Genomic DNA, 22,161 nt, shown 5'->3' with positions numbered 1-22,161 from the left:
ATGTGTCATTTGGTCATTCAGTTTCTTGAATTGAACATTGGAGTTTCATTTGAAATGAAAACTTGATGTGTCATTTGGTCATTCAGTTTCTTGAATTGAACATTGGAGTTTCATTTGAAATGAAAACTTGATGTGTCTTTTGGTCATTCAGTTTCTTGAATTGAACATTGGAGTTTCATTTGAACTGAAAACTTGATGTGTCATTTGGTCATTCAGTTTCTTGAATTGAACATTGGAGTTTCATTTGAAATGAAAACTTGATGTGTCATTTGGTCATTCAGTTTCTTGAATTGAACATTGGAGTTTCATTTGAAATGAAAACTTGATGTGTCATTTGGTCATTCAGTTTCTTGAATTGAACATTGGAGTTTCATTTGAAATGAAAACTTGATGTGTCATTTGGTCATTCAGTTTCTTGAATTGAACATTGGAGTTTCATTTGAACTGAAAACTTGATGTGTCATTTGGTCATTCAGTTTCTTGAATTGAACATTGGAGTTTCATTTGAAATGAAAACTTGATGTGTCATTTGGTCATTCAGTTTCTTGAATTGAACATTGGAGTTTCATTTGAAATGAAAACTTGATGTGTCATTTGGTCATTCAGTTTCTTGAATTGAGCATTGGGATAACGAGTTGTCGATCCTGTGCTCTTGTAGAGCCCGATATAAATTGTCAATCAATAAATTCTATTTGAAACCGTTTGATGGAATGCAGATGGAACTAATTATCTAAACTCCTTCCTACGCTGCTACCCTTGGGCCTACATGAAGACGAGCGAACTCTGGCCACAAGTAGTTTAGGCTCACAGGACAAGAAAATATCTTCTCTCTCTCTCTCCTTTTCTTCCCTCTCCAATAGTTCTCTCCCTTACTCCTAACATTCTCCCACTCGTTCGCTAAAACACATACACATTCCAATCGACTCACTCTCTTCTAGCGCTTTCTCTTCAATGAGTTACAGAGTAAAGTTGTACAACAACCAAGTCTGCAGACTGATTTAACAATGAATAGTTAGCGCCCCCGAAAGGGGAATAGCCACTGTTAGTTTTGTGTGGTCTGTCTGTCTGTCCGTCTGTCCCATTTAAATCTATTTTCCATTTATTATCTTACTCATTGAATGAAATATTGATTTAAATATTGTTTTTAATCTTTATTTTTGATGAAAACTTCTCTTTAGTTGTAAATGAAAAAAAAAATACTTGACGATATCTAAAAGAGACAAAATAGAGCCCAGATCTAGATGTATATCTAGATAGAAATGTATTAATAATTTGAACAAAATTTACATAGATAAATTAATAAAGCAATAGATTAGCATCTGAAAGCTTAAGGTCGTAGATTTATTTTTGAAGTATACACTTGTATCATATTAGAAGCTGATTAAACGTGAACAGCATTAAGTAAACTTTAAAGACTAACTTAGGCGCCAACTTGCATTAGCTGACATAGAAGACAGAACCTGGTTGCATGCGGCCTCAGAACGAGACAGCTAGAGGTCACTCACAAAGGCCGCGGGATACACATTTGAGACTAAAAGAAAATCCGGGGCCGAGGACTAGTAAAGACAGACGCAGACGGCGAAAAGAAAATCTTAATCGACCACCGGCGGACAATGGTTATATTTGTTCTGGATGTGGCAAAATGTGTAGGTCACAGCTGGAGCTGCGTAGCCACGAGAAATACTGCATTCCTGATTCATCTTTGAACACGAAGACAATGTTTTTCTTTGTGTAGGCCTACAAACATACAAAATAATGATAACTCCATTACAATTAAGTCTTGAATTAGTGAGATTATTGTTGCTTCAGAGACACATCAACTACAAAATAGTTTTGACATTGAAAAAGTGGGCGTGTCGACGGAAGTTGTAACATCCCTCCCTAACCATTTCCTGATCTTTGTAAAATTTCGTCTTAAAACCTAAAATGGAACCGTGTTTGAGTTTGTAAAAACTTAAAATAAATAATAAAAAGGATTTAAAACTTATGATATTTTATTCTAATTTATAAAACTCTTCCCGTACCCTCGGGGGTACTCACTCTGTCTGTCTGGTAAAAAGTTTGTACACGTTATTTCTCCGACACCCAATCTCAGATCAAGTTTAAATTTTGAACAATTATTTCTTGTACCTGAAAAAACAAAAATCAATAAATTATTTAATTAGCTATTGAAAATTAATTATTTTTATTTGGTTAAAATAACAATTGGTAAAAATGTTTTTAATTGCGCAGATCTATTTCAAATTAAATTACATGACTGACCCAAACTAATTGATACAGTGACACTTAGTAAACATTTTTTTTTCAAAATTATTTTTTATTTCTATACTCTTCAATGTATACATTCACTTAACCAGGTGGGGGGAGGAGGAAGAAATGTCCTTTTATTTGGTACTTATCATGTATTTGTTCCTCAAAGTCAAGTACTAGCTCTAACAAACGTCATCAGCATTACAAAGGTGAGAAATTGTCTTGAAACAGATATGTATTTTATGTAATGGAAGACCACCGCATCCCTAAACGACTCTTGTATGACCAACTAAGCGAAGGAAAGCGCTCTCAAGGTAGTCAAAGAAAGCGCTTCAACGCGCTGTGAAAACTGGCACACAGGTTGCTGAGGAAAAGAGAACCAGGCCGGCAGAAGAAAAACGCCAGAGAAAAAAAGCAAGGCCCACGACACTAGCTCCAGCTGGAATAACCTTTCCCATTGTGCAGCCGAACATTCCGGGCTCACATAGGTCTCACCAGCCACATGAGGAGGCATAAAACCCCAGTGCAAAGCCCTCAGCCCCCTGGATGACAAAGTGGTCAAATGTATTTTATATTAAAAGTAATACGAGAAGTACACAAATGGTTGTAACGCGTTTGTGTTTCTTATTGTGGTCCTCATTTTTTAGCTTGTAGAGTTGTTGTTTTTTTCATTTGTTTAAATAATTTAATTTGATATAACTTTAGTACCATTAACTGATCAGTTTGTTTTAGGGCACCATAATAATAGACTCTAGTCAAGAGCTTCTTGACGTTGTTTTAAACTCTTGGCCTCTCTATTCACTGTTCAGCCACCCTCCTTTGTTTAATCAGTTTACTTAAAGTTGTTTAATGTGTATCACGTGACCACACCTTCTAAAAATATTTTGACCTTGACCTGAGTTATAAAAAGAGCTGATTTCATTCACGAAAACATTTCCTTGCTGCTGTTTGGTAAAATGTGTTGTTTGTTTTTTTTAGCCGATAAATCATGGCGATAACTCTGTATCAGAACACACATCTTAATGCATGCAATATTTGCTTTGACTTGTGCTCAATAGAGATCAAAGCCACAGAAATTTGGGGCTACGTATGCTATTAACCTGATTATCCGAGCTTTTCACAAAATTATCTTCCCTTGTCATATAATAATAATGATATGGATTAGCTTGCTGACTAATTGGCGATTTTAGGCAGATCTCATTTTTTGGCGGACACTGTATCCCAGAGAGATTGGGTTATTAATTAGAGAGCCAAGCGATCAATATGTAATACTAGATAGCCTTGTATCAGAGTCGAACACTAGATGAATCAATTAAACCATAAACATACATTAATAAATAACTTACCTTAGAGACGACTAGCTAACCTACACATGCATTAAAGCTTCTTAATGAAATGACAATATTCAGAATAGTTCAATATCAATATTGATTTCAATACTTTATTTTAATACTTTGTTTTGATTTTGTTTCAAGGAGGAGTCCAGTGTGTAGCAGAGGAGACAACTTTGTGAGGAAGTCTAGAGAGAATGAAGTGAAAGAATTTCTTATTTCCCATGATCAAGTTAATCATGTTCCAGTTCTCTTTTTAATATTTCAAATATCTTGTTGCTCTTAGGGCTAGAGAATTATTTGGTCAGAGAGTTTATTTTTTGTTGTTAGGGACAGGACATCTACCACATTCCTAATGTCAACCTCTGCTAAGTGTTTACACACCAACCACTCTCCTAATGTCAACCTCTGCTAAGTGTTTACACACCAACCACACTTCTAATGTCAACCTCTGCTAAGTGTTTACACACCAACCACTTTCCTAATGTCAACCTCTGCTAAGTGTTTACACACCAACCAGTCTCCTAATGTCAACCTCTGCTAAGTGTTTACACACCAACCACACTTCTAATGTCAACCTCTGCTAAGTGTTTACACACCAACCATTTTCCTAATGTCAACCTCTGCTAAGTGTTTACACACCAACCACTTTCCTAATGTCAACCTCTGCTAAGTGTTTACACACTAACCACTTTCCTAATGTCAACCTCTGCTAAGTGTTTACACACCAACCACTCTCCTAATGTCAACCTCTGCTAAGTGTTTACACACCAACCACTCTCCTAATGTCAACCTCTGCTAAGTGTTTACACACCAACCATTCTCCTAATGTCAACATCTGCTAAGTGTTTACACACCAACCACTTTCCTAATGTCAACCTCTGCTACGTGTTTACACACCAACCACTCTCCTCTTGTCAACCTCTGCTAAGTGTTTACACACCAACCACTCTCCTAATGTCAACCTCTGCTAAATGTTTACACACCAACCACTCTCCTAATGTCAACCTCTGCTAAGTGTTTACACACCAACCACTCTCCTCTTGTCAACCTCTGCTAAGTATTTACACACTAACCACTCTCCTCTTGTAAACCTCTGCTAAGTATTTACATACCAACCACTTTCCTAATGTCAACCTCTGCTGAGTGTTTACACACCAACCACTCTCCTAATGTCAAAATCTGCTAAGTGTTTACAAACCAACCACTTTCCTAATGTCAACCTCTGCTACGTGTTTACACACCAACCACACTTCTAATGTCATCCTCTGTATATTAAAAAGACACCAAACACTTTCCTAATGCAACCTCTGTATAGTAATAAGACACCAAGACCTTTCCTAATGTCAACCTCTGTAAAGTGATAAGACACCAAGCCCTTTCCTAATGTCAACCTCTGTATATTAAAAAGACACCAAACACTTTCCTAATGTCAACCTCTGTATATTAAAAAGACACCAAACACTTTCCTAATGTCAACCTCTGTATATTAAAAAGACACCAAACACTTTCCTAATGTCAACCTCTGTAAAGTGATAAGACACCAAGCCCATTCCTAATGTCAACCTCTGTATAGTAATAAGACACCAAGCCCTTTCCTAATGTCAACCTCTGTAAAGTGATAAGACACCAAGCCCTTTCCTAATGTCAACCTCTGTAAAGTGATAAGACACCAAGCCCTTTCCTAATGTCAACCTCTGTAAAGTGATAAGACAGCCACAACTATAAATCTGTCTTTATCTGATCTAGTTAACTTTTATAATTAATTTCCTTTCACATAAAAAATGATAATTATCTGCTTTTTTAATTTAAATAAGGACTTAAGTCTAACTCGTAGTTGTTTTTTTTTTAGAGACTCCTAATAGTTTATCGAAATATGATGTTGATAGTGTAGTTCTTATATTTGACCATCTTCTTATATATATATATATATATATATATATATATATATATATATATATATATATATATATATATATATATATATATATATATATGTTCTGTAAGCTGAAGCAATGTTTATTTGATTTTAAAAACAATCATTTTAACGACTTTGTAATTTTTTTTAATAGACTTAATTTGTCCAATCTCTGCTATTGAACCCAAGTCAAGCCTCTGGCGTGTTTGAGTCTACTAGCCACTGAGTAGTGACGGAAAGTCTGGCTCAGTGTCTATTAAAGTTAACATTGGATCATGTTGACTCAACAAGAAGTAAATGCGTCTATTCAGACCGGCTTCCGATTAGAGCCACTGGCTGAGATAATCTCTTCCATCAGACAAGTCCAGCACAACAACAGCGTCATGGCTCATTGAGCACTGCGTCAAAGTCTCTTAGAACACGTCCATTAGTAGTTTCAAGGGGGATGGCCTTGTGGTGCACGTAGAGGCTTTATGCTTGACTGGAAGTGATTGGAAGATTTCAACAGTAGGGACATTTTTTAGCCATTCAATCTGAATGATTGAATCACTCATACAATCGAAGAGTTTTAATTAATTTGGAGATTGTAACACATTTTAAATCTTTCAGTTAAGAAAAACAACAAATGTCAAGGACACTGTTAAGATAACTCCAATGAATTTTGTTTCCCATTAAAGAATGTTGACTTTAGCAGTTAATGAGTATTTATGATAAAAGAAAAGAACAATAATAATAACAATAATATTGATGATGATAATAATTCAAAATATTTCTCACTCCTCTAATTACTGTCTCTTGAACACTTTTGCTCTGGCTCACACGGCTTCAATTTTTTTCTGATTTTTTTAGCGGCCCCCGAAAGGGGAAAAGACGCTTTTAGTTTTGTGCGAAATGTCTGTCCGTCTGTCAGTCCGTCCCGTTTAGATCTCGTAAACTAGAAAAGATATTGAAAATCCGACATCACAATATTTTAGACCATTCAAAGTTCTGATGCAAGGGCTACTTTTTTTTTCCTGAAAGCGCAAAATCTAATTTTTAAAATCAGTTATGCAAGCAGTTTTTTAAAGAGAAAAAGCTAATTAGTATGCATTATAAGTTAGACCTAATTTAAAACGAATAGTAATCTTATAAACTTCATTTTCTTGAACATTTTTATATAACTAAAAGTTTTGAGAATTTAAATTACAGATCAAGCCTTTTCAAAACAATTACATTTTGTAAAGACCAGGAGAGGCTCGGTAAAGCGCTTAGCTTCCGAACCGAGGGTCCCGTGTTCGAATCCTGTTGAAGAATGGGATTTTCAACTTCGGAATCCTTGGGCGCCTCTGAGTCTACCCAGCTCTAATGGGTACGTGACAATAGTTGGGGAAAAGTAAAGGCGGTTGGTCGTTGTGCTGGCTACATGACACCCTCGTTAACCGTAGGCCACAAAACAGATGAACTTTACATCATCTGACCTATAGACCACAAGGTCTGAAAGGGGAACTAATTAGGCCAGGTTCACATCTAACTTTGCATTCACTTGCACCTTTCCCTTGATCTGCAGCACCATTGGGGCACTACACAAGATCTGTCAATCTTTTTTCTCCATTCTTTTCTCTCATTTGTCTTTGATATAATTTCATTTGGATGTTCTTTCTGAAAATATTGAAGCCTGCCTGGGTGGACCACTTCGGGGGCCGATTTTAAGTTTGTGTTTCCACACAAACTGTCTTTGTAACCTTGTTTTTTTTTACAAAGCTTCCACCAACTTGGTCTGTCTGGGAGGAATCTTGTACACGTTATTTCCACCACTTGCCATTCTTAAATCAAGTTGAAATCATAGACTTATATATACCATATCTACACTGGACATGGAGACTTTTTGACACTACAAAAATGTCCTGAAAATTTTTTAGAAAGTTGTATCAAGGCGTTGTTTTGTAAAGTAGTTAAAAGAAGTAAAGGCTATTTTTTTCTAGTAAATGAACATCAAAAATAAGAGTAGGCCTACTCTCGTCTCATAATTATTATTTGCAGCTTTTAGATACATAATCTTCTTTATCAAAAGACTGAATGCAACACTAAATTGTGATTTTTTGTGTATTTTTGATAATCAATTACTAGATTTAGATGTAAAAAAAATATATGTTACATAAGTTAGGGTTGAAAAAAAACAACAACTAGACTTCTTTGAACTACTTGACAAAACAAACACCTTGATCCAACTGTCTACACAATGTTCACGAGCGATTGGTCACTTTGTGTATTCTAATTCAGGTTTCCAGTCTAGTAGTAGATATAAGCCTATGGTTGAAACTTTGCACAGTTTTTCATAGTGGATGACAACACACGAATCAAATAAAAAAAAAATATTATTTATTCAATTAGTCGTAATTTTTTTTTTTTTAAATAGAAAATTTACAAAGCTTATGGGAGATTAGCCATGTGTAGAGAATAAGGTCGTTAGCTAAAATTGTTCAACTAATAATACAAATATTTCCAATCGCACACATATATAATTATAAGTCTAGATCTTTTAAAATTATTTGCATGATTGACTTAAAATAATTGATGCAACTTCATTCTACATAAGCTTTGTTTAAAAAAAAAGTCTTTTCTTTTCTTTTGCTAGTTCATTTTCTTGACATCACTTTACAATTATATCAGTAAATATGTGTGGAAGTGTATGTGTGTGTGTTTGTCACTCAAATGTCTTGAGATGTTACACAATGACACTGGTTCAAACAATCATACGCTTGTGAATCCGTTTATCTTCTAGTGGGATTATTTTCTTGGTCGTGTGATTAGTGCTTCGGACAGTCGGCACCATGGTCTCGTTTGAATTCTTGCACAGACGTCCCTGCAGTCTAGCAGACGATCAGGTCAAGAACGCTGGGAATGTCGGGAACAAATTTCTCCATAACAAAGTCAGATTTGTATGGCGTGTATTCAAACTGAGATTTTACATACATATTATACATTAAATTTATACTCAGATATTGTACATAGACATTATATATAGATATTTACATAGATATTATATATAGATATTGTACATAGATATTATATATAGATGTTATATATAGATATTGTACATAGATATTATATATAGATATTGTACATAGATATTATATATAGATATTGTACATAGATATTATACATAGATGTTATATATAGATATTGTACATAGATATTATATATAGATATTGTACATAGATATTATACATAGATATTATATATAGATATTGTACATAGATATTATATATAGATATTGTACATAGATATTATATATAGATATTGTACATATATATTATATATAGATATTGTACATAGATATTATATATAGATATTGTATATAGATATTATATATAGATATTGTACATAGATATTATATATAGATATTGTACATAGATATTATATATAGATATTGTACATAGATATTATATATAGATATTGTACATAGATATTATACATAGATATTATATATAGATATTGTACATAGATATTATATATAGATATTGTACATAGATATTATATATAGATATTGTACATAGATATTATAGTTACATCCCAGGTAATACCTATTTGTGTCTGCAACTAAAACGTCCCATAGAACTTTAGAAGCTTACCATTAACGTTAAGGCACAGACTTTCATTTATCGCAATGTTTGGTGTGGACAAAAAAGCACACCCTAACAAATAGACAGAAGCACATATTGAAAAACACCTAGAAAAGCACACCCTAACAAATAGACAGAAGCACATATTGAAGAATACCTAGACAAGCACACCCTAACAAATAGACAGAAGCACATATTGAAAAACACCTAGACAAGCACACCCTAACAAATAGACAGAAACACATATTGAAGAACACCTAGACAAGCACACACTAACAAATAGACAGAAGCACATATTGAAGAACATCTAGACAAGCACACACTAACAAATAGACAGAAGCACATATTGTAGAATACCTAGACAAGCACACCCTAACAAATAGACAGAAGCACATATTGTAGAATACCTAGACAAGCACACCCTAACAAATAGACAGAAGCACATATTGTAGAATACCTAGACAAGCGCACACTAACAAATAGACAGAAGCACATATTGTAGAATACTTAGACAAGCACACCCTAACAAATAGACAGAAGCACATATTGAAGAACACCTAGACAAGCACACCCTAACAAATAGACAGAAGCACATATTGTAGAATACCTAGACAAGCGCACACTAACAAATAGACAGAAGCACATATTGAAGAACACCTAGACAAGCACACCCTAACAAATAGACAGAAGCACACTATTGAGTTCTCACCGTTATGTTACTTTGTTCTTGCTTCCATTGATTCGTTACACAAACAGAGTTGGTGCCATATGACGATGCATTATGTCCAACGTCCGCACCAGCAAGATCACGTGACTCATGGCGAGTGTCAATAAGGACATTCTCTTGATGTTTTGACACAGGTACAATAGGCCTGGCAGTCACTAGTGGAGATAATAAGCATGGAATATTTGATTGGCTCCAACTGCTTCTAATCAAACGTTCTTTGTTCCAGTCATTCATGTAACGGTAAATACTATATTTCATTTAAACGAATACTGTCTGTTACTAGCTTATAACTTGACCATATTTTGTAAAACTGGTTATGGTTGACATTCTTATATCTTGTAAATCAAACAACGAAATGTGTTATATCTTGTAAATCGATCAATGACGTGTTATATCTTGTATATCAAAAATTACCTGCGTTATATCTTGTAAATAAAACAATGACCTGCGTTATATCTTGTAAATCAACCAATACATGTGTTATATCTTGTACATTTTGTACAGAAATGATAGAGATTAATCATTTCTTTTAAGATTCAATCAATGGAAATCGCAAGCTATTTTAAGCATTAATCTACAATGGGATGTCTTCACAAAAACCATAAGTAAAAGCTTTGTACTGAAAAAACAAACTTTTTTTGTGCGCAGTAAAATAGAATTTCAAAGCAAACAAAAAGCTTGTGGTAGATTTATTTGAGAACTGTAACCTTTTACTTGATCTTGTCTCTGTATTTGACAACTGTAACCTTGTATTTGATCTTGTCTCTTTATTTGACAACTGTAACCTTTTAGTTGATCTTGTCTCTGTATTTGACAACTGTAACCTTTTAGTTGATCTTGTCTCTGTATTTCTCCCTAACTTCTTCATTTTTTATTTATATGTTCTCATTGCAGTTCCATTATATCATTTCACATTTTTCCATAACGTTTTTGTTTTCACTCTAAAAAGTTTTTTATGTTTTAAAGAATGTAAACAGGATCATACACATCTAAATGTAAAGAAAGAATCGATAACTGGCGTGCGGTGGGAGTTGTCAGCGGAGGACCAGCTAGGGGAACAAGAGGACAAGACAGGGGAACAAGAGGACCAGCTAGGGGAACAAGAAGACCAGCTAATGGAACAAGAGGATCAGCTAGAGGAACAAGAGGACCAGCTAGGGGAACATGAGGACCAGCTATGGGAACAAGAGGACAAGCTAGGGGAACAAGAGAACAAGCTAGGGAACAAGAGGACCAGCTAGGGGAACAAGAGGACAAGCTAGGGGAACAAGAGGACCAGCTATGGGAACAAGAGGACAAGCTAGGGGAACAAGAGAACAAGCTAGGGAACAAGAGGACCAGCTAGGGGAACAAGAGGACAAGCTAGGGGAACAAGAGGACCAGCTAGGGGAACAAGAAGACCAGCTAATGGAACAAGAGGATCAGCTAGAGGAACAAGAGGACCAGCTAGGGGAACATGAGGACCAGCTATGGGAACAAGAGGACAAGCTAGGGGAACAAGAGAACAAGCTAGGGAACAAGAGGACCAGCTAGGGGAACAAGAGGACCAGCTAGGGGAACATGAGGACCAGCTATGGGAACAAGAGGACAAGCTAGGGGAACAAGAGAACAAGCTAGGGAACAAGAGGACCAGCTAGGGGAACAAGAGGACAAGCTAGGGGAACAAGAGGACCAGCTAGGGGAACAAGAGGACCAGCTAGGGGAACAAGAGGACAAGCTTGGAGGAGAAGATGACCAGCAGAAGGGCCATGAGCAGTGGCGGACTGCAACAATAACACGTGATTTCTAACGGTCATTCTCTGGTTACTTGACTCTAAGTAAGAAAGTTCAAGAACATCTTTCAAGTTTTCAATATTTATTTATAAAGCGAAAATTTCTGTAGAATATAATTTAAAAAAATATCTGTAAATTCTGGATTAACGAAATTGACAGTTTTCATAATTAATTTATGTGACACTGATCGTTTACAACGCCATCTTACAAACTCAGTGCTCTGTTCTCCATCTTACAAACTTAGTTCTATGTTCTCCATCTTACAAACTTAGTTCTCTGTTCACCATCTTACAAACTTAGTTCTCTGTTCACCATCTTACAAACTTAGCTCTCTGTTCACCATCTTACAAACTTAGTTCTCTGTTTACCATCTTACAAACTTAGTTCTCTGTTCACCATCTTACAAACTTAGTTCTCTGTTCACCATCTTACAAACTTAGCTCTCTGTTCACCATCTTACAAACTTAGTTCTCTGTTCTCCATCTTACAAACTTAGTTATCTGTTCTCCATCTTACAAACTTAGTTCTGTGTTCACCATCTTACAAACTTAGTTCTCTGTTCACCATCTTACAAACTTAGTTCTCTGTTCACCATCTTACAAACTTAGTTCTCTGTTCTCCATCTTACAAACTAAGTTCTTTGTTCACCATCTTACAAACTTAGTTCTATGTTCTCCATCTTACAAACTTAGTTCTCTGTTCTCCATCTTACAAACTTAGTTCTCTGTTCTCCATCTTACAAACTTAGTTATCTGTTCTCCATCTTACAAACTTAGTTCTCTGTTCACCATCTTACAAACTTAGTTCTCTGTTTACCGTCTTACAAACTTAGTTCTCTGTTCTCCATCTTACAAACTTAGTTCTCTGTTTAACTTAGTTCTCTGTTTACCATCTTACAAACTTAGTTCTGTGTTCACCATCTTACAAACTTAGTTCTCTGTTTACCATCTTACAAACTTAGTTCTCTGTTTACCATCTTACAAACTTAGTTCTCTGTTCTCCATCTTACAAACTTAGTTCTCTGTTCACCATCTTACAAACTTAGCTCTCTGTTCACCATCTTACAAACTTAGTTCTCTGTTCACCATCTTACAAACTTAGTTCTCTGTTCTCCATCTTACAAACTTAGTTCTCTGTTCACCATCTTACAAACTTAGTTCTCTGTTCACCATCTTACAAACTTAGTTCTGTGTTCACCATCTTACAAACTTAGTTCTCTGTTCACCATCTCAAAACATCAAATCCAACAACTTCTGTTGTTTCACCATCACAACCAGCTGTGTACATTGTCAGAGCTTCAACATCACAACCAGCTGTGTGGATTGTCAGAGCTTCAACATCACAACCAGCTGTGTGCATTGTTAGAGCTTCAACATCACAACCAACTGTGTACATTGTCAGAGCTTCAACATCACAACCAGCTGTGTACATTGTCAGAGCTTCAACATCACAACCAGCTGTGTACATTGTCAGAGCTTCAACATCACAACCAGCTGTGTGCATTGTCAGAGCTTCAAAATCACAACCAGCTGTGTACATTGTCAGAGCTTCAACATCACAACCAGCTGTGTACATTGTCAGAGCTTCAACATCACAACCAGCTGTGTGGATTGTCAGAGCTTCAACATCACAACCAGCTGTGTACATTGTCAGAGCTTCAACATTACAACCAGCTGTGTACATTGTCAGAGCTTCAACATCACAACCAGCTGTGTACATTGTCAGAGCTTCACCATTCAAAGATTAATCTTCAATTCAACTTGCATTTGTTTAAAACTCATTCTTCATCTGTAGCTTTACGTTTCATATATATCTATGTATTATAACCTATAATATTGAGAACATCCAGCCTTACTTCAGTATTTGAAAGTGAAACATTTGTTTTTAGTCTATATAGAATGTAATGTTTATAGAATTATTTTACGCAATATAAGATAGCTATGACTGCATCATTATTAATTATTACTCAAACGTTTTGTTTTTTAAATATTTATCAAAAGTAGTTATCATATGTTTGTAATATTGTCACATGTGGGCTGCGTTGTGCTTATTACCGACCCCTGCCTTAAAGCACATGGCTCTATTATCGGCCATTCATTGTGTTCTTTTGACGGTGCTTTATAGCTGCTATTTAAACAAAAAAAACTTATCATCTATATTTGTAACGATGTACGACTTCTGAATCTAATGTACACTATATTTCTAATTTAACACTGATTCATGGATTGATCAAGAACTGTCGCAGTAACACAGGATCCCTTTAGCTCGTAGGCGTTCACTAAGAAATGGATTTGACAGATTTGTAAACCGACGACTGCTATTCGCGTAAACCGGAAGCTTTATATTAAACTTTTGTATTTTATTTTCGGTATTTCCCCCAAAAGGCCGCAGTTTAGATATATAGTAGAGTCACTATTGCAGAACAGGCATGTTTGCGGAACAGATCGTCGAAATTAGTTAAAATCTACTTTGTTTTGACATTTTCTGCTAAACTACTGTAACGGTGCTGCGCTTGGTCCATTTCTCTACATTTCAATTTATGGGTTTTCCTTTCACAGCAGAAAATTAATTTGACCCCAGGTTAAAGTTGACAGGTGTGGAATCGTCCATTATTTTTCACGTACCAGAAGAACTGCATAGGTCAAGGGTTAAGGCTTTTTAAAAATGATAATGACCCTTCACCTGCATAATACACCTAATTTTCGGTTTACAAATGGATGTGGGTTAGGACTAATCACAGATTTGGTTTCGAAAAAAAATTGGGAGGTGTTCACCCAGTTTTTACCTTTTTAAAGATAGTCACAATTGCGGAACACTATAGATGTTATTTATTTGACCTGCGCATTTAGCTTAATATTTACATAGTGATTTAGATTATCGGAATTTAAATATGAGTTTGCATTAGTATACATATATTTAAAAACATTTAGAGAATAATATTACATATAATATAGAATTTATGATTACCAGATGAGCAGAAAAAAAGTAGACCAATCATAATATCAAATATATATAGGGCCTATAGGCCTAATAGGAATATAGGCCTAACAAAAAGAATTCAAGAATAGTGGAAAATAAAACCTTGTATTTAAAATCAGGGTAGTGTGACGTCAATTACTATTAAAGATGATGCAAAGAATCTAAAGGTGATAATGTGTGTAGCCTATTTAGCTTTAACAAAAACAAATTAATGTAAAGCATAAGGAGTTCAAGTATTATATGACTTTGTATAGGCTTTGTTCCGACATATTTACAGTGTTCCGCAATTGTGACTTCTTAAAAAATCCTGTTCCGTAATTGTGACTGACCATATCTCAGTCGATTTGAATGTAAAATTTAAATATGTGTTGCAAAACTAAACAATGCGTCTATTTTTATCAGAAAATGGATGGGCAATGCCTAGGTACTTTTAGTTTTTCCATTACGGAGCAAAAAATTGAAAACTAAAAGTAGCAGCAAACTGTTCCACAATAGTGATTCTATACGCCTAGAGCATTAAAACATACCAACAAATCCAAGTGATGTTTTTTTTAAGCGATTTTTTTTCTTTAGCGTCATTTCCGCTTCCGTTTAGACGCGGACTAAATAAAAACAAAACTAATTCTTTTAGCATTAAAAAGATAGGTCTGGAGGTTTTTTTTCGAGAGAGAGAAAAAGGGGGGGGGGGTCAAATAAACGTTTACAATTAATAAAACCAAATTAATATATTTCACTCTTTTATCATTCTCAATGCGCTGTGATCCTATCACTTATCTGGTCCAGTTGTAAAAATGGGATGGGGGGGGAGAGACAAAAAGGATATCTGGGTGAACTGTTACCGTATTCGCTTTATAAAAAAATATTTTTAAAAATTTAGGGCACGACCTGAAATCGAACTCACGCCTGTAGCCTCCTCAAGCCGAAATACTTACCGCTCCGCTAGTGAGGTGCCTATTAAAATAGAAGATTGTATAGTTATCTATTGTTTGTTACAAACTTACTTTAAAGTGGCGGCCAATAAATGGGACTAATTATACCACCACTTAATTCTAGTATAATTTCTTTTCCTTCTTCGAGATATCAAATAAAATAATTAATTACCAATCGTTATTATACTAATTGGTTAATTTTTGTAATTGATTCTTGAATTGTCAGGTTAAGAAAATAATTGTGCAAACTTTAAGCTTGATCCGAGACTGAGTGTCGGAGAAAAAACGTGAACAAACTTTTTACCAGACAGACAGAGTGACAGACAGAGTGAGTTGAAATCAGTTTTGTAAAATATAACAAAGGCTGATTGTCTTCACATCCACATAATGACAGACAGAAAAACATAGTCAAAGTATGTGATAACATTGAGAATGTGGCTTTTGTCACTCCATGACAGGTCTATGCATATTTAGTGAAATATTGATATATTCCAGAACTGTACTTAATCTGCTGCTTATTCAATGATTCGGATGTGATTGTCTCCCGCAGCGTGCTCTCGGCACATTAATTATTCACCTCTCTCCCCTGTTGCCCGTACTCTCATAGTATTTGATCAAGTGTTACAAAAGGGCCATTATCGAAACAGAACAACAACCCAGTTATGGAACTTTTTTTGGTTCTGTTTTCCATTGGCTGTTCTTGACAATGACCTTTAACACCAGGAATGTTTGCGCGAATAATTTGAATTCTATGTTTTGATTTTTCCCAGCAAGCCCTAGCAGCTGACAGAGACAAGGAATCTGGCTATCTTTTGTTGGATACAATACCGTTAGACCAATAGCCAACACGATCAGGTCAGATATCAATGCTGTTGTATTGTAGTCCGTCCGGTGGAACTATTGATTGATTCGCATGATTGAAATTTAATACATTTCATTGAACGCGAGGCTGTGGCTTTATTTTGTATGGAAATAGCAACAGAAGAACATGTTGAACAATAGAGATAGCTGGCCATTGATTAGTAGTCAATTGAGCTTGATATAGGTTAGTGAAATCAGTTTGACCTAGGTAAGTGAAATCAGACGTATATCAGTAAAATGAGTTGGGATAGAGGTTAATCCAGTGGTTCTCAAACTTTTTAGCTTCGCGACCCCTTCTTGCAATTTTCCAAAATGCGGCGACCCCCAACCGTAAAATCATGTGTGTTTTTTCCTAATATAAAAACTGAAATTTCTTGTATGAATTGCAAGAGTGGTATGTTGAATGACTGAGCACTGTATATTTCTGCTTAGTTTGTCTTGATGACATGCATTTATTTACTTTTCAATGGCGTATTCATCAAAGTCATGTCTTAATTGTGTTGTGTATTGTGGCAACTTGACGGAGCGTGGTAAACATCTCGAGCCATTGTATTAATGGACAGTAACTTGAAATGTTTGTAACATCTATCTTCATTCTGATTTAGTTGTTTGTAACATCTGTGTTCATTCTGATTCTCTTGTTTGTAACATCTATCTTCATTCTGATTTAGTTGTTTGTAACATCTATCTTCGTTCTGATTCTCTTGTTAGTAACATCTATCTTCATTCTGATTCTCTTGTTTGTAACATCTATCTTCATTCTGATTTAGTTGTTTGTAACATCTATCTTCATTCTGATTTAGTTGTTTGTAACATCTATCTTCATTCTGATTCTCTTGTTTGTAACATCTATCTTCATTCTGATTTAGTTGTTTGTAACATCTATCTTCATTCTGATTTAGTTGTTTGTAACATCTATCTTCATTCTGATTTAGTTGTTTGTAACATCTATCTTCATTCTGATTTAGTTGTTTGTAACATTTATCTTCATTCTGATTTAGTTGTTTGTAACATCTATCTTCATTCTGATTTAGTTGTTTGTAACATCTATCTTCATTCTGATTTACTTGTTTGTAACATCTATCTTCATTCTGATTCTCTTGTTTGTAACATCTATCTTCATTCTGATTTAGTTGTTTGTAACATTTATCTTCATTCTGATTTAGTTGTTTGTAACATCTATCTTCATTCTGATTCTCTTGTTTGTAACATCTATCTTCATTCTGATTTAGTTGTTTGTAACATCTATCTTCATTCTGATTTAGTTGTTTGTAACATCTATCTTCATTCTGATTTAGTTGTTTGTAACATCTATCTTCATTCTGATTTAGTTGTTTGTAACATCTATCTTCATTCTGATTCTCTTGTTTGTAACATCTATCTTCATTCTGATTTAGTTGTTTGTAACATCTGTGTTCATTCTGATTTAGTTGTTTGTAACATTTATCTTCATTCTGATTTAGTTGTTTGTAACATCTATCTTCATTCTGATTTAGTTGTTTGTAACATCTATCTTCATTCTGATTTAGTTGTTTGTAACATTTATCTTCATTCTGATTTAGTTGTTTGTAACATCTATCTTCATTCTGATTTAGTTGTTTGTAACATCTATCTTCATTCTGATTTAGTTGTTTGTAACATCTATCTTCATTCTGATTCTCTTGTTTGTAACATCTATCTTCATTCTGATTTAGTTGTTTGTAACATCTATCTTCATTCTGATTTAGTTGTTTGTAACATCTATCTTCATTCTGATTTAGTTGTTTGTAACATCTATCTTCATTCTGATTTAGTTGTTTGTAACATCTATCTTCATTCTGATTTAGTTGTTTGTAACATCTATCTTCATTCTGATTCTCTTGTTTGTAACATCTATCTTCATTCTGATTCTCTTGTTTGTAACATCTATCTTCATTCTGATTTAGTTGTTTGTAACATCTATCTTCATTCTGAATTAGTTGTTTGTAACATCTATCTTCATTCTGATTTAGTTGTTTGTAACATCTATCTTCATTCTGATTCTCTTGTTTGTAACATCTATCTTCATTCTGATTTACTTGTTTGTAACATCTATCTTCATTCTGATTTACTTGTTTGTAACATCTATCTAGAATGACAATTATAATTTTGAATAACAACACATTTTTTAGACAAAAAAAGCCACTATACTTCCGAATATTATAGGGCCACAGGCGAACCCTGGAAAATCGTCAAGGGGTTGCGATCCACAGGTTAAGAACCCCTGGGTGAGTCGATGAGTAAAATCATCTCTGATATAGGTTAGTGAAATTAGTTAGACATACATCACTAAAATAAGTTGGGATATAGGTTAGTGGATTCAGCTTTTTGGCTAGTTACATCAGTTAAAGATAGCTCAGTGAAATGAGCTCTAATTATCAAGAAAGGGAAGCTATTCAATTTAAATAATTGAGTCTTTGAAAGATGGGAGCACTATTGAATAATTGTTGATCGTGATTCGGATGTTTACTACCTCTGTGCAATGATTGTTTGATAATTTTTGGTGTGTATTTCTTTGATCAATGTTAGATGCAGTTCAGGTACATTTTGGATGAATATTGAAGTTGAATGCTATTTACACAATGTGCTTCAAATGTAGATCAATTTGTACTCAATTCTTTTACTACGGCTGTTTACTGTTTATTAAAAAAAAAAAATGTTGCAATACTTTTCTGTTGGTTTTTGTAAACGTATTGTCATTGAAATATTAAGTAGACATTTATACACAAAATATTAGGTGACTTTAAAGTTTATATAATAACATTGATTAACTCAACGATTGACCTGTTGGCGCAAACTTTAAACAAACATTATAAGATTAAGCCTAACAACAGAAACACAACGTCTAACCAAAGTGAAAATAGGACAACACTTCAGTAAATTTAGAAAGCTTTCAGGACAGAAGACTCAAAAGTAAAGTAGCAGTTATACATAAAACACTAAACCATAATCTTCAAATACAAAAACAAAATTTAATAAAATACTCTGAAAGACACAAAGATAAAAACACATTCCATATGCTAGGACAAATTTGTACAAATACTCCTTCTTCCCTAGTGCTATTAGAACATGGAATGGGTTGCCTGGGCTAGCCAGGAAAACCAGTGACTTGGCAGAATTTAAGTCATTGGTTAATATGCATGACTAAATGCATGACGCGTAGGACGTAATCATCTTCTTTTTTGAAGTAACGTCTGTATTATATACGATAAGATAAGATATAGTAAAATACAATAATAACTAAACATTATGTAATACTCATCCCAAAAAGCTTCACATTTATGTCATATTGACCAAACTAGAAAATAAAAACACAGTTTCAGAGTTTCAAAGAAAATACACTATTTTATGATTAACCCATGAATGACACATCCGCCAGTTTCTGCTGAAGAATCCCAATTGGGGGGGGGGGGGCGGGGGGGGTGGAGGCATTTCATCGTTCATCACTGTTTTATTGTAAAAAAAAAGTATGATTATAAAAAGTATCATTGCATGTCACGCAACGGAACAAAGAAATTGTTTTCTCCAAATTAATTTTTTTTTAAATGTTCTCGTTAAAAATGAACAAACTTCCGGATGAAAATAAAGATTCTAATTAAAACATAATGAAACTTTAAAATAGAATCAGGCTTTTTGTACGTGAAGACCATTTGTTCATTTCATCTTGGAAGAATAGAAAAAGCGGACATAGGACATAGGACATTGGAATGAATGTGAGGTACAAATCACAACCCAACCAAAACGCTTCTGTAAGTCTTAGATCATTATAAGGTTTCTTTAGTAAGCATTGGGACACTATTTATAGACTGAAGTTTCTAGATCAAGATGAACTAGTTTGTAGAAGAAAACAAAACCTATTATCATGAACACACCGAGTAGATTTAGACTAAACGTCTTGAACTAAAAAAGTCTATGTCTATCTAGATTCAAACAAACTAGTTGAGAAGGTAGGAAACAACAAACAAGAAAAAAACAAACAATAGGATAATCAGGATTTAGAAATCAACCTGTTCAAATGGACATTGTTAAGTATTTTTGGATACAGCTAAATCGATCAATTAGCCTTCTAAAAGTAAAACTCCTTGCAGTATTGGAAGGTTATTATTAGCACTGTATAAAGACTGATACAAGTAAGTCATTTTTTTTACTTAAACTATATTTATAATTCTCTTCTTCCCTCAACAGTTTGGACGAGCAAGAAGTGAAGGAAAGATCTCTCTCCTATCTTCAACTCTGAAGGAACATCCGAAACGTGTAAAACATTTTACAAACACTAAATAGCAGAGCCGGACTTAACCAGTGTGACCAAGAAGTCATGGAAAGAGAACAAGTAATCTACTATGTATATTCACCCGTCACTTAATAGCAGGGCCGGACTTAACCAGTGTGACCAAGCAGTCATGGAAAGAGAACAAGTTATCTACTATGTATATTCACCCGTAACTAAATAGCAAGGCCGGACTTAAGCATTGTGGGGCCCTATGCGAAACGGATTTCGCGGGGCCATGTTTGGGTAGAGAAGCGGATAATAAGTGAAATTTAAGAGTTTGGATTAGAAAATAAAATCGTCTATGTATTTTATTCATTCTTTACTACGTACAGAATTACTTTACGAGCCTTGCGTGTAGCAAAGTCATACAGTATATCATGATAATTGTGTTTCCTACATAGATCACGCTCAATAGCAAGAATTACCAAATGTTTCAATCTATCTTTGAGAATTGTTGACCTCAAGTAATTCTTTATTAGTTTGAGGCGCGAGAAGCTTCTTTCACCAGATTACACAATTACGGCTAATGCATAATGCCGTTTTTATTTATCGCGCGTAGGATTAGCGTTTTCCATAATGAATGACACCCTAAAATGACAATTTTTGTCTATATATTTCTGTATATTTTAAGGACTTTTCCATACATTTTCTAATTTCGGGAGATTTCCAGGAGCCAGGCCCGGTCTTAGACCACTGCAACCTATGCGGCCGCAGTGGGCCCCGCACTTTCATAGGCCCCGCGCGATGCGAATTCTAGGTGTAAATTATTAAATTAAACCATTTTAACGTATCATTAAAGGGTTCCTGGAATTCTAAAATTATAAAATATAAGAAAAAGTCATGAAAATGTCCTGAAATTATTAAAATTTTCTGAAAACTCAAGCAAATCTTAAAACAGACAAAATTGTCATTTCGGGGTGTCATTCAATATGGAAAACGCAAATCCTACTCGCGATTTAAAAAAACGGCATTGTCAGCTTTCATTCAATAAAAATGTAATAATAAGCCGAATTTTAACCAAAACAAGAAGTTCAAATGCTTAATTTACTTCAATAGTCACTGGCATATAAATATAAATCTATCCGACTTCTCAGAAAAAGACAACAAAAGCGATATTTTGCTAGTCGATAGTCAATCTAAAAGACAGATCTGAATGTTTATCGGCTTTTTTGTTGGAAAACTACTATTTATTGTATATGGCTCGAATAGTTAATTTGGCAGTAATTTTGTACTTAGTAAAATATAAATAAAATGCAAAGACGAATTTATTTTCTAATTTAAAAAATCTTTGTTTTCATTTATTATCCTTATCACAACCCAGATTAGGCCCCGCTCAATCCATTTCGCATAGGGCCCCGCAACCTGTAGGACCGGCCCTGCCAGGAGCTCCTGGTAAATCGACAGGAGGGCGCGGGAAATCTGTTTTAAGTTATAATAATGTTTAATTTAATAATGTATACACCTAGAATTAGCGCGGGTCCTATGAAAGTGCGAGCCCAATTC

At 34.6% G+C, this 22,161-nt stretch overlaps 1 long non-coding RNA gene across 1 annotated transcript; it reads left to right on the top strand.

Moving 5' to 3' along the window:
• The first annotated feature begins 9,892 nt into the window (after positions 1-9,892).
• On the top strand, positions 9,893-21,212 carry LOC129922472 (uncharacterized). Its single transcript, XR_008774463.1, has 3 exons — positions 9,893-10,068; positions 16,280-16,364; positions 20,574-21,212. It is a non-coding gene; the product is annotated as an uncharacterized LOC129922472 (long non-coding RNA).
• The last annotated feature ends 949 nt before the right edge of the window (positions 21,213-22,161 follow it).

The sequence above is a fragment of the Biomphalaria glabrata genome, chromosome 13 (assembly GCF_947242115.1).
Source record: "Biomphalaria glabrata chromosome 13, xgBioGlab47.1, whole genome shotgun sequence".
Taxonomy (NCBI): domain Eukaryota; kingdom Metazoa; phylum Mollusca; class Gastropoda; family Planorbidae; genus Biomphalaria; species Biomphalaria glabrata.
The sequence above is the reverse complement of the archived record's forward strand: the minus strand, read 5'-3'. Positions and strand labels throughout refer to the sequence as shown.